Genomic DNA, 12,234 nt, shown 5'->3' with positions numbered 1-12,234 from the left:
AGAGGAGAGGAGAGGCCAGGCGCTGGAAGGAGAGGAGAGAGTAGAGGAGAGGCCAGGCGCTGGAATGAGAGGAGAGAGGACAGGAGAGCCCAGGCGCTGGAAGGAGAGGAGAGGCCAGGCGCTGGAAGGAGAGGAGAGGCGTTATGAGGAGAGGAGGGGGGGGCACCAGAGTTAAAGATGCAATATGTAACTTTTTGGGTGACCTGACCAAATTCACATGGAAACGGCAGTTATAGATCTGTCATTCCCATGGAAAGCAAGTCTAAAAAGTGGTAGATGTTCTATGTGCGCTGTTTCCTGTTCTTAAGTTTCCCTTTTGCCTCCTCTTGCTTTGGGTTTTGTACAACAGCTGAAAATACAATATTATGGAACAAATATTTCACAGCAGTTTAGAGGTTACAATGATTTTCTGCAGGTGGCCCCATGTGGCTCAGTCGGTTGAGCATGGTGCTTACAACGCCAAGGGTTGTGGGTTCATCTCCTGCTGGAGGTGCCCATATGTAAAATGTATGCATGCGCAGACTATAAGTCCCTTTTGACAAAAGTGTCTGCTGAATGGCATATATGAGTTAATTGTTTTGTTACATAAAGTGAAATTAGGCAAACTATTTTCAATTTTAGCAACCAGGAAATGGCGCAGTGATTTCTGCCTACTGCACCTTTTAGAAAATTTCAATCATAAATGTGTTGTTCTCTAGAGAGAACCTGTCAACCTAGTGTGTTTGTTTATGAGACTTTTTACTAATAAATTATGCATTATTTTACTTTCTTCCCTCGCTCCAGAGACGTAGCAGTGAGCTCCTTGATTGTTCTGTTAATGGTCCATTCGGTTCCTTGTGTCAGGTTGGAAGCTAAAAGGAACACAGAAAAATAAAAAACACAGAAAATAAAACCAAGACGTGCTTCTGACATAATGAGAGCTTAGCTTGTCTGTATTTCCCCACAGCCCCGACAAGCTGTCACTGGAAACAAAGGCTTCTGACAACTCTAGAGTATTTACTGGAGCATACGGAAAGGTAAACACACACACACACACACACACACACACACACACACACACACACACACACACACACACACACACACAGACACACACTGTCTTCTACAACTAGCCTTGTTACAACGAATCCTGTTTTCCCTAACCCTAAACCAAACTCTAACCCGTACCCTGACCCTGACCCTAACCTTAACTTTAACCCCAAAACCTAACCTTGATCCTAAACCTATTCTAGGACCGGCTGGACGAATTCGTCCCACCTACGTAACAGCCAGTTGAATCCTGTGGCGCGATTTTCAAATACCTTTGAAATGCTATTACTTCAATTTCTCAAACATATGACTATTTTACAGCATTTTAAAGACAAGACTCTCGTTAATCTAACCACACTGTCCGATTTCAAAAAGGCTTTACAACGAAAGCAAAACATTAGATTATGTCAGCAGAGTACCCAGCCAGAAATAATCAGACACCCATTTTTCAAGCTAGCATATAATGTCACAAAAACCCAGAAGACAGCTAAATGCAGCACTAACCTTTGATGATCTTCATCAGATGACACTCCTAGGACATTATGTTATACAATACATGCATGTTTTGTTCAATCAAGTTCATATTTATATCAAAAACCAGCTTTTTACATTAGCATGTGACGTTCAGAACTAGCATACCCCCGCAAACTTCCGGCGAATTTACTAACAATTTACTAAATTACTCACGATAAACGTTCACAAAAAGCATAACAATTATTTTAAGAATTATAGATACATTACTCCTCTATGCACTCGATATGTCCGATTTTAAAATAGCTTTTCGGTGAAAGCACATTTTGCAATATTCTCAGTAGATAGCCCGGCATCACAGGGCTAGCCATTTAGACACCCACCAAGTTTAGCCTTCACCAAACTCCGGTTTACTATTAGAAAAGTTTGATTACCTTTCCTGTTCTTTGTCAGAATGCACTCCCAGGACTTCTACTTCAATAACAAATGTAGGTTTGGTCCAAAATAATCCATAGTTATGTTCCAACAGCGACGTTTTGTTCGTGCGTTCTAGACACTATCCCAATGGTAAATAACGGTCATGCGCACGGCGCATTTCGTGACAAAAGATTTCTAAATATTTCATTACCATACTTCGAAGCATGTCAACCGCTGTTTAAAATCAATTTTTATGCCATTTTTCTCGTAAAAAAGCGATAATATTCCGACCGGGAATCTGCAATTAGGTAAACAGCCGAAAGAAAATACAGCACGGGGTCGAATCGGGCACGCGCCTAATTCCTTTGTCCTCTTATCGGCCACTTGGCAAAGGCGATAATGTGTTTCAGCCTGAGGCTGCCTCGACATCGTTCAGGTTTTTCCCGGGCTCTGAGAGCCTATTGGAGCCGTAGGAAGTGTCACGTTACAGCTAAGATCCTGACTCTTCAATAAACAGAAGCAAGAACAACAACACCTTGTCAGACAGGCCACTTCCTGCATGAAATCTTCTCAGGTTTTTGCCTGCCATAGGAGTTCTGTTATACTCACAGACACCATTCAAACAGTTTTAGAAACTTTAGGGTGTTTTCTATCCAAAGCCAATAATTCTATGCATATTCTAGTTACTGGGCAGGAGTAGTAACCAGATTAAATCGGGTACGTTTTTTATCCGGCCGTGCAAATACTGCCCCCTATCCCCAACAAGTTAAGCTCCTACAAATAGCATTTGACCTTGTCCCCACAAGTATAGTTAAACACATCCACATCCACACACACACACACACAGGGTCGGATCCAGGCATAAACGACATAAGCCCCCCAATATCTCTCTCTCTCTCTCTCTCTCTCTCTCTATCTCGCTCTTCTCTCTTCTCTCTTCTCTCTTCTCTCTCTCTCTCTCTCCTCTCTCTACAGTACCAGTCAAACGTTTGGACACACCTACTCATTCAAGGGTTTTTCTTTATTTTTACTATTTTCTACATTGTAGAATAATAGGGAAGACATCAGAACTATGAAATAACATATATGGAATCATGTAGTAACCAACATATTTTTCAACAAATCAAACTAGATTTTAGATTCTTCACCCTCTGCTGCAGATTGGAGGTCAGTACACCACCGCCACCAGCCTGTATCAATCATATCACACTCAAAGTCGCTTAGGCCACTAGTTTTGCCAATTCTAACATTCAATCAAACAATAACAATTTCAAACAATAACAATTTCTGTCTGCCTGTTTTATATAGCAAGACATGGCCACGTGACTCTGTCTGTAGGAGCAATACATTTTTGTGAACGGGGTGATGTACCTAATAAACTGTCCGGTAAGTGTGTATGTGTGTGTATATATATATATATTTTGTATTTTTTTAAGCTGTCATTATGTCAGAAGTACGTCTTGGCTTTATTTTTCTGTGTTCCTTTTAGCTTCCAACCTGACACAAGGAACCGAATGGACCATTAACAGAACAATCAAGGAGCTCACTGCTACGTCTCTGGAGCGAGGGAAGAAAGTAAAATAATGCATAATTTATTAGTAAAAAGTCTCATAAACAAACACACTAGGTTGACAGGTTCTCTCTAGAGAACAACACATTTATGATTGAAGTTTTCTGAAAGGTGCAGTAGGCAGAAATCACTCCGCCATTTCCTGGTTGCTAAAATTCAAATTGTTTGCTCAGTCGGGGTCTCAACTTACTGTTGAGAGTTAAAATAATACAATACACAAGGTGTAAGTTGTTGATCTCTTGTTTTGTCAGTTACTGACAGTCACTCAATTAGCCGCCTCTGCTAACAATATTTAGATTGGTAAATTAGTCTAGCCAGTTATCTATACATGCAGTATTCATGGCCGGGCACCCAGGGCATGTGCCCAAGGGCCCTGACCTCCAGGGGGCCTGTCATGCCAAATAGTGTCCCCATATACGTCACAATGCGATTCGATGAGTTCTAGATTCTGTTGCTAGGGCTGTTGCTAGGGCTGTTGCTAGAATTCTGACCTGATTATGTAATGAACCAAAGCGTCCGTTGCTATGCTGGTTGCTTGGCTCTATGTCACCTCAGAAGCGCTCGCACGGTCCGCGCAAAAAATGAATCCTAATAGAGGACTAGTGAAATGATATTATTTCAGTGTAGATATGGGAAGCCCAGATGAAAATGAAAACATGACAGCCAGACAAGCCAGTGTATGAATCAAACATATTTGCGTATGAAGGGAGTGGAAATTAGCTGACTTCCTGATCTGTAAAGTGTATATAATTTGAATGTGTCAAGCAGATTACACATTTTCTTTGACATTTCCAAAACGTAGCAAAGTTAAAGACATGGATTTCATGTTGTAATGTTAACAAGGTACCCAAAAGTAGTTTGAATTAACATTTACATTTTATTAGCGAAACAAACTTGTTTAAACAGCAAAATTGACGCGAAAATCTGCCTTGTTCGCATAGCGATGATGACAAGAACGTAATTTAGGCTGTAATGATCTCCAAAATTCTAATCATTAGGTCATCACACCGTTGATATAACAATGGACACTAATCATTTTGGCCGGGGGACACCATTTGGCCGGGAGACACCATTTGGCCGGGGGACACCATTTGGCCGGGGGACACCATTTGGCCGGGAGACACCATTTGGCCGGGGGACACCATTTTGGCCGGGGGACACCATTTTGGCCGGGGGACACCATTTTGGCCGGGGGACACCATTTGGCCGGGGGACACCATTTGGCCGGGGGACACCATTTGGCATGACAGGCCCCAACAGGCTATAGCCAGCCTTATACACACGCACTCATCAAGTCAAGTGCAAACATTCCCTTTTCCTTCACAAAAGACTACTTTAACTTCTTTCTGCACTTTGTCCAGAACCTTGCCTCTGTAACCTCTGTAACCCTGTTATCTCTAGAACCCCTGTAACACCTGTAACCCCTGTAACACCTGTATCCTCTGTAACACCTGTATCCTCTGTATCCTCTGTAACACCTGTATCCTCTGTAATCCCTGTATCCTCTATATCCTCTGTATCCTCTGTAACCTCTGTAACCCCTGTAAACCCTGTTTCCTATGTTACCTCTGTTAACTCTGTTACCTCTACCTCTGTAACCCCTGTAACCTCTGTTTTCTCTGTAACATCTGTTTTCCTCTGTAACCTCTGTAAACTCTGTTACAATAATATCTCTCTGTACCATATCATGTTACCCTGAATGATGCTCTTTTTCATATTTCTGTCTCTGCCTGTCATTCTGTAGTGGAAATTCCACTTTACTTCAGTTTGTTCCTCAATTCATGCACCTTGGTTGGAGAGTAAGGTACAGTGTTTCCTTCCCTTCTGTCTGTCTGTCTGTCTGTCTGTCTGTCTGTCTGTCTGTCTGTCTGTCTGTCTGTCTGTCTGTCTGTCTGTCTGTCTGTCTGTCTGTCTGTCTGTCTGTCTGTCTGTCTGTCTGTCTGTCTGTCTGTCTGTCTGTCTGTCTGTCTGTCTGTCTGTCTGTCTGTCTGTCCGTCCGTCCGTCCGTCCGAACCTCTGTCTGTCTGTCTGTCTGTCTGGACCTGTCTGTCTGTCTGAACGTCCAGACCTCTGTCCGTCTGCCTGTCTGTCTGTCCGAACCTCTTGTCTCTACATGGTCCTGATGTGGCAGACCTGGCCATGGAGAGCTTTACTGGAGTGAATCTCAGACCAATGGCATCGCTGCTGCCATCGCCACAAACATGAACCGTAAAATAATGATCTCAATAATGATCTCAGTGCCCCCTGTGATTGTCCCCTGTGATTGTCCCCTGTGATTGTCCCCTGTGATTGTCCCCTGTGATTGTCCCCTGTGATTGTCCCCTGTGATTGTCCCCTGTGATTGTCCCCTGTGATTGTCCCCTATCCTTAGGTTGTTGTTTGCTGCGTCACTGCTTCTATTCTTTGGAGCCCTTAAGTGTGTAGAAAGGAAAAGGCCAACCCACACAAAGCCTTGTGGTTAAAGGACAGGTGTAGTGACAATGTTCTTTTGGACAGGAAATGAACTTTATCTTTCATTTGAAGATAATAGATCCGCTGTGATTTCCCTCTACTACTTCATCTATCACAAATGTCATTCCTACTGTCAATTTTCCATGCACACTGTAATGCTAATGTAATCTTGTCTTGGTTGTCTGTCGTGCTTTAGTTGTACATCAGCAAGTGTCTTGTCTGGCCATGGAGAGCTTGTTGATTAGATTGCCACCCAGTGCCTTGAAACACCTATCCGCTTTGACTGACTTAAAAAAGCAGCACACGTGGCAGACAGTGTCCCTCAGCAAGCCTTTCCTCGAAATTTCATTCATTAATGAAATCTATCTGAGTTTCATGATTTGATTCGAAGTTTCTCCGACGTACAACTTCTCAGCTGTGTTTCCCCTTTTCATCTGGCAAAGGCCTCATGATTAATTTACATTTCAAATCTTGCTTCTTGGCACAGACTCTGCTCCTATGGCACTACGGGGGCAGAGGATCGGGATTGAACTTTTTACAACTACCAAGAACTTGTGCAACAGTATCTAACAATCCAAGTAACTTAGGTGAAGTCGAAGGTAGAAGAAGATCTGTTGCTGCTGTGTGGGATGATTGGAATCCTCTTCGCTGAATGAATTCACTTAGTCTTTTTTTAAATGCACTTTAGGGAAATTCAATAGCGTATTCAGACTGCAGAACAAAACATGGCCAACCACCTCTATGATTTCTGGTAGACTGTTTTACAGACAGGACATGGCGACAAAGAGATGTCTTTTGTGTGCCTCTCTGGTGAGTATGTAGTGTATTTGTGTTTCCGTGTGTCGGTCTGTCTGTCTGTTGGGGTGTGTGATCCAGACTTGAGGGCTTTGAGATGTGTGATCCTCTCATATACATGGCGTTACAGTAAGCCGACAGTGATGAGGGCTGGAGTAGAGAATGTTACGGCCCACTTCAGCTTAGTGTTAGGGTGTGTGTGTGTGTGTGTGTGTGTGTGTGTGTGTGTGTGTGTGTGTGTGTGTGTGTGTCCAGTCAGTCCAGTTCAGTCAGGGACGCTTCAGTCCAGTCAGGGACGCTTCAGTTCAGTCAGGGACGCTTCAGTTCAGTCAGGGACGCTACAGTCCAGTCAGGGACGCTCAGTCCAGTCAGGGACGCTTCAGTTCAGTCAGGGACGCTTCAGTTCAGTCAGGGACGCTTCAGTTCAGTCAGGGACGCTTCAGTCAGGGACGCTTCAGTTCAGTCAGGGACGCTTCAGTTCAGTCAGGAACGCTTCAGTCAGGGACGCTTCAGTTCAGTCAGGGACGCTTCAGTTCAGTCAGGGACGCTACAGTCCAGTCAGGGACGCTTCAGTTCAGTCAGGGACGCTTCAGTTCAGTCAGGGACGCTTCAGTTCAGTCAGGGACGCTTCAGTCAGGGACGCTTCAGTCAGGGACGCTTCAGTCAGGGACGCTTCAGTCCAGTCAGGGATGCTTCAGTTCAGTCAGGGACGCTTCAGTCAGGGACGCTTCAGTCAGGGACGCTACAGTCCAGTCAGGGACGCTTCAGTTCAGTCAGGGATGCTTCAGTTCAGTCAGGGACGCTTCAGTCCAGTCAGGGACGCTTCAGTCAGGGACGCTTCAGTTCAGTCAGGGACGCTTCAGTCAGGGACGCTTCAGTTCAGTCAGGGACGCTTCAGTCCAGTCAGGGACGCTACAGTCGGGGGGGGGGGGGGGGGGGGGGGGTGTTGATGATAATGGAGCTAAGTGTATGGCCAATAGTGGTGAAAAGAGGTCATGAGTAGTGGGCTGATATTAACTCCAGGTACCAGGGCATCACCCATCTGCAACCTGGCAGACAAACATTATCATCTGTATGTTAACCAAGAGTAGGACAGGAAACCTAGTGTGGATGTAGTGTGGATGTAGGGTGGATGTAGTGTGGATGTAGGGTGGATGTAGGGTGGATGTAGTGTGGATGTAGGGTGGATGTAGTGTGGATGTAGTGTGGATGTAGATGTAGTGTGGATGTAGGGTGGATGTAGTGTGGATGTAGGGTGGATGTAGGGTGGATGTAGTGTGGATGTAGTGTGGATGTAGATGTAGTGTGGATGTAGGGTGGATGTAGTGTGGATGTAGGGTGGATGTAGATGTAGTGTGGATGTAGGGTGGATGTAGTGTGGATGTAGGGTGGATGTAGTGTGGATGTAGTGTGGATGTAGTGTGGATGTAGATGTAGTGTGGATGTAGGGTGGATGTAGTGTGGATGTAGTGTGGATGTAGATGTAGTGTGGATGTAGGGTGGATGTAGTGTGGATGTAGGGTGGATGTAGTGTGGATGTAGGGTGGATGTAGTGTGGATGTAGGGTGGATGTAGTGTGGATGTAGGGTGGATGTAGTGTGGATGTAGGGTGGATGTAGGGTGGATGTAGGGTGGATGTAGTGTGGATGTAGGGTGGATGTAGTGTGGATGTAGGGTGGATGTAGGGTGGATGTAGGGTGGATGTAGTGTGGATGTAGGGTGGATGTAGGGTGGATGTAGGGTGGATGTAGTGTGGATGTAGATGTAGTGTGGATGTAGTGTGGATGTAGATGTAGTGTGGATGTAGATGTAGTGTGGATGTAGGGTGGATGTAGTGTGGATGTAGGGTGGATGTAGTGTGGATGTAGGGTGGATGTAGGTGTGGATGTAGGGTGGATGTAGGGTGGATGTAGGGTGGATGTAGTGTGGATGTAGGGTGGATGTAGGGTGGATGTAGGGTGGATGTAGTGTGGATGTAGATGTAGTGTGGATGTAGTGTGGATGTAGTGTGGATGTAGGGTGGATGTAGGGTGGATGTAGGGTGGATGTAGGGTGGATGTAGGGTGGATGTAGGGTGGATGTAGGGTGGATGTAGTGTGGATGTAGGGTGGATGTAGGGTGGATGTAGATGTAGTGTGGATGTAGTGTGGATGTAGTGTGGATGTAGGGTGGATGTAGTGTGGATGTAGGGTGGATGTAGGGTGGATGTAGTGTGGATGTAGTGTGGATGTAGTGTGGATGTAGTGTGGATGTAGATGTAGTGTGGATGTAGGGTGGATGTAGTGTGGATGTAGGGTGGATGTAGGGTGGATGTAGGGTGGATGTAGTGTGGATGTAGTGTGGATGTAGATGTAGTGTGGATGTAGGGTGGATGTAGTGTGGATGTAGGGTGGATGTAGTGTGGATGTAGTGTGGATGTAGTGTGGATGTAGTGTGGATGTAGTGTGGATGTAGATGTAGTGTGGATGTAGATGTAGTGTGGATGTAGATGTAGTGTGGATGTAGTGTGGATGTGATGTAGTGTGGATGTAGAATGGATGTAGTGTGGATGGATGTAGGGTGGATGTAGGGTGGATGTAATATAGATGTAGTGTGGATGTAGTGTGGATGTTGTGTGGATGTATTACATTTTATTTATTTTACCAGGTAAGTTGACTGAGAACACATTCTCATTTACAGCAACAGGAAGCTTCAGTCAGGGATACTACAAACAAGTTCATATAGGAGTGTGGATCTAGTGTAGATGTCATCGAGGCCAGCAGCATACCACCCTGTATCCCACTGCTGGCTTGCTGGAAGTGGTTTTGGAGGGCCAGTAGGAGACACCCTTTCCTCTGGTCTAAAAAAAAAGATATCCCAGTGTCCCAGGGCAGTGATTGGGGACATTGCCCTATGCAGGGTGCTGTCTTTCGGATGGGATGTTAAACAGGTATCTTGGCTCTCTGTGGACACTAAAGATCCCATGGCACTTATCTTAAGAGTAGGGGTGGTAACCCTGGTGTCCTGGCTAAATTCCCAATCTGGTCCTCATACCATCATGGCCACCTAACCATCCCCAGATTCCCATTGGGTCATTCATCCCCCTTCCTCTCCCCTGTAACTATTCACCAGGTTGTTGCTGTAAATGAGAATGTGTTCTCAGTCAACTAACCTGGTAAAATAAGGAATAAAAAATAAAATACTATTTTTAATTCTATCCAACACCAGATCCTCAGAATAAATCAAAACATGTTTTAGTGCCTCAGAGACCTTTTTTCCTGCTTAGTTTGGATATTTCTCTGGCGTTCACGCTTGGCTGCCTTTTAAGAGCCCCAATGTTTGTTTTGTTTTCTGTTTTATATTTTTTCCACCCAGTTTAACTCACCGACCCACTGGGGGAAAACTGTGAAATGACAATGGAGATGGGGTGTGCTAACAAATTCCCTCAATATAAGAGACACTTTTGTCATGCACTAGAAAAGGGCCTGAGATATGGACACATCCCTGATGGTATTAGGTGTGCAGAATTTGTATGGCAAAGGGAGGGAGGGAGGGATGGATGGGAGAACGGGGGCTGAGTGAATGGCATTCAGTTGGTGCATTGTTTAAAGGCCCAGTGAAGTAAAAAATGAGATTTTACTGTGAAATTGTGAAAATGATGACAGCGCCCATTTAATGTAAGAACGGTGTGACGACCCTCCCACTGTCTGGCGTATTCTTTCTCTTTGCTCTTGTTTTCCTTATTAGGATGTCGGTGGGTGGAGCTGGGAGGGTTGTCAGCGACATGGGACACGCCTGTGTGTGTCCCGGGATAAATACACCTCTTCCCCCATTCGTTGAGGAGACTCTCTCCATGCAGACACACTGTTAGATTTTGGTTGAGGCATTTTTGTGGCCGTTTTGTTTGTTTGCTTTGGCACCTTTCAACACCCCTCATTATCACATCAATGCACGCAACCACTCCCTTACACTGCTGATTACTGACTACACACACCATTGTTAATTGTATTTAGTTTACTTCAGTTAATAAATATATTTTTGTTATTCCTGATCTCCACGTTGTCTCCCTTTTTGTTACGGACTTTGAGTGACAGCGGTTTGGAAAGACTACCTGAAATTTCAGCCTGTTTTGCTGCTAATAACAGTTAGAAAGCATTACTTCAAATGAATTTCAGCCTGAGACCGAGAGCAGATCACCTTGGTTCAGAATTAGCAAGAAGACTTTAACATTCTCAAAAGCGCTTGGAAGAAGCACCTTTTTTGGAAAAGTAGTCCCCTCCAGAATCTCCTTCCTTTAATTCCTCTGTGGGTGAAATGACTTCAGTATTAAAATAATCTGGACCAATTCGTTTTTAGGGGATGATACTAGCAGGGTGAATTCAATAAGTTATATAATGTGAGTGTGGTCTGTAAACTGCTCATGTGCACAAGCATGTGTATGTTTTGAGGGAGAGAGGAGAGACAGACCGAGAGAGGGTAGTGACTCAACATATCTCTGAAGGTTGGAAAGAGCGTCACACAATGGGAATATTCCAGTCAATGCAAAAACTATACAAAACTCTTGACAGTGAGGAATGTGAAAAGACTATGATCAACTGCTCTTTCTGTCCTTAATGATACAGCGGTTCAAAAAGGATCCAATGCAGGCCATCCCTGAAGTCTAACTGCAGAGGACGATTACAGCTGTAAACCGACTGTCTCTGTCTCTCTCTGTCTCTCTGTCGCTCTGTCTCTCTGTGTCTCTGTGTCTCTGTCTCTCTCTGTCTCTCTCTCTCTCTCTGTCTCTCTCTGTCTCTCTGTCTCTCTGTGTCTCTCTGTGTCTCTCTGTCTCTCTGTGTCTCTCTCTGTCTCTCTCTGTCTCTCTGTCGCTCTGTCTCTCTGTCTCTCTGTCTCTCTGTGTCTCTCTGTCTCTCTGTGTCTCTCTGTCTCTCTCTGTCTCTCTGTCTCTCTGTCTCTCTCTGTCTCTCTGTTTCTCTGTCTCTCTGTGTCTCTGTGTCTCTGTCTCTCTCTGTCTCTCTCTGTCTCTCTGTCTCTCTGTGTCTCTGTCTCTCTCTGTCTCTCTCTGTCTCTCTGTGTCTCTCTGTGTCTCTCTGTCTCTCTGTGTCTCTCTGTCTCTCTCTGTCTCTCTCTGTCTCTCTGTCTCTCTCTGTCTCTCTGTGTCTCTCTGTCTCTCTGTCTCTCTCTGTCTCTCTGTCTCTCTGTCTCTCTGTCTCTCTGTCTCTCTCTGTCTCTCTGTCTCTCTGTGTCTCTCTGTGTCTCTCTGTCTCTCTGTGTCTCTCTCTGTCTCTCTCTGTCTCTCTGTGTCTCTCTCTGTCTCTCTGTCTCTCTGTCTCTCTGTCTCTCTGTCTCTCTCTGTCTCTCTGTCTCTCTGTGTCTCTCTCTGTCTCTCTGTGTCTCTGTGTCTCTCTCTGTCTCTCTGTCTCTCTGTCTCTCTCTGTCTCTCTCTGTCTCTCTGTGTCTCTGTGTCTCTCTCTGTCTCTCTGTCTCTCTGTCTCTCTCTGTCTCTCTCTGTCTCTCTGTGT

Source organism: Salmo trutta, chromosome 34 (genome assembly GCF_901001165.1).
Source record: "Salmo trutta chromosome 34, fSalTru1.1, whole genome shotgun sequence".
NCBI classification, from domain to species: Eukaryota; Metazoa; Chordata; class Actinopteri; order Salmoniformes; family Salmonidae; genus Salmo; species Salmo trutta.
Note: the sequence above shows the minus strand (reverse complement) of the source record.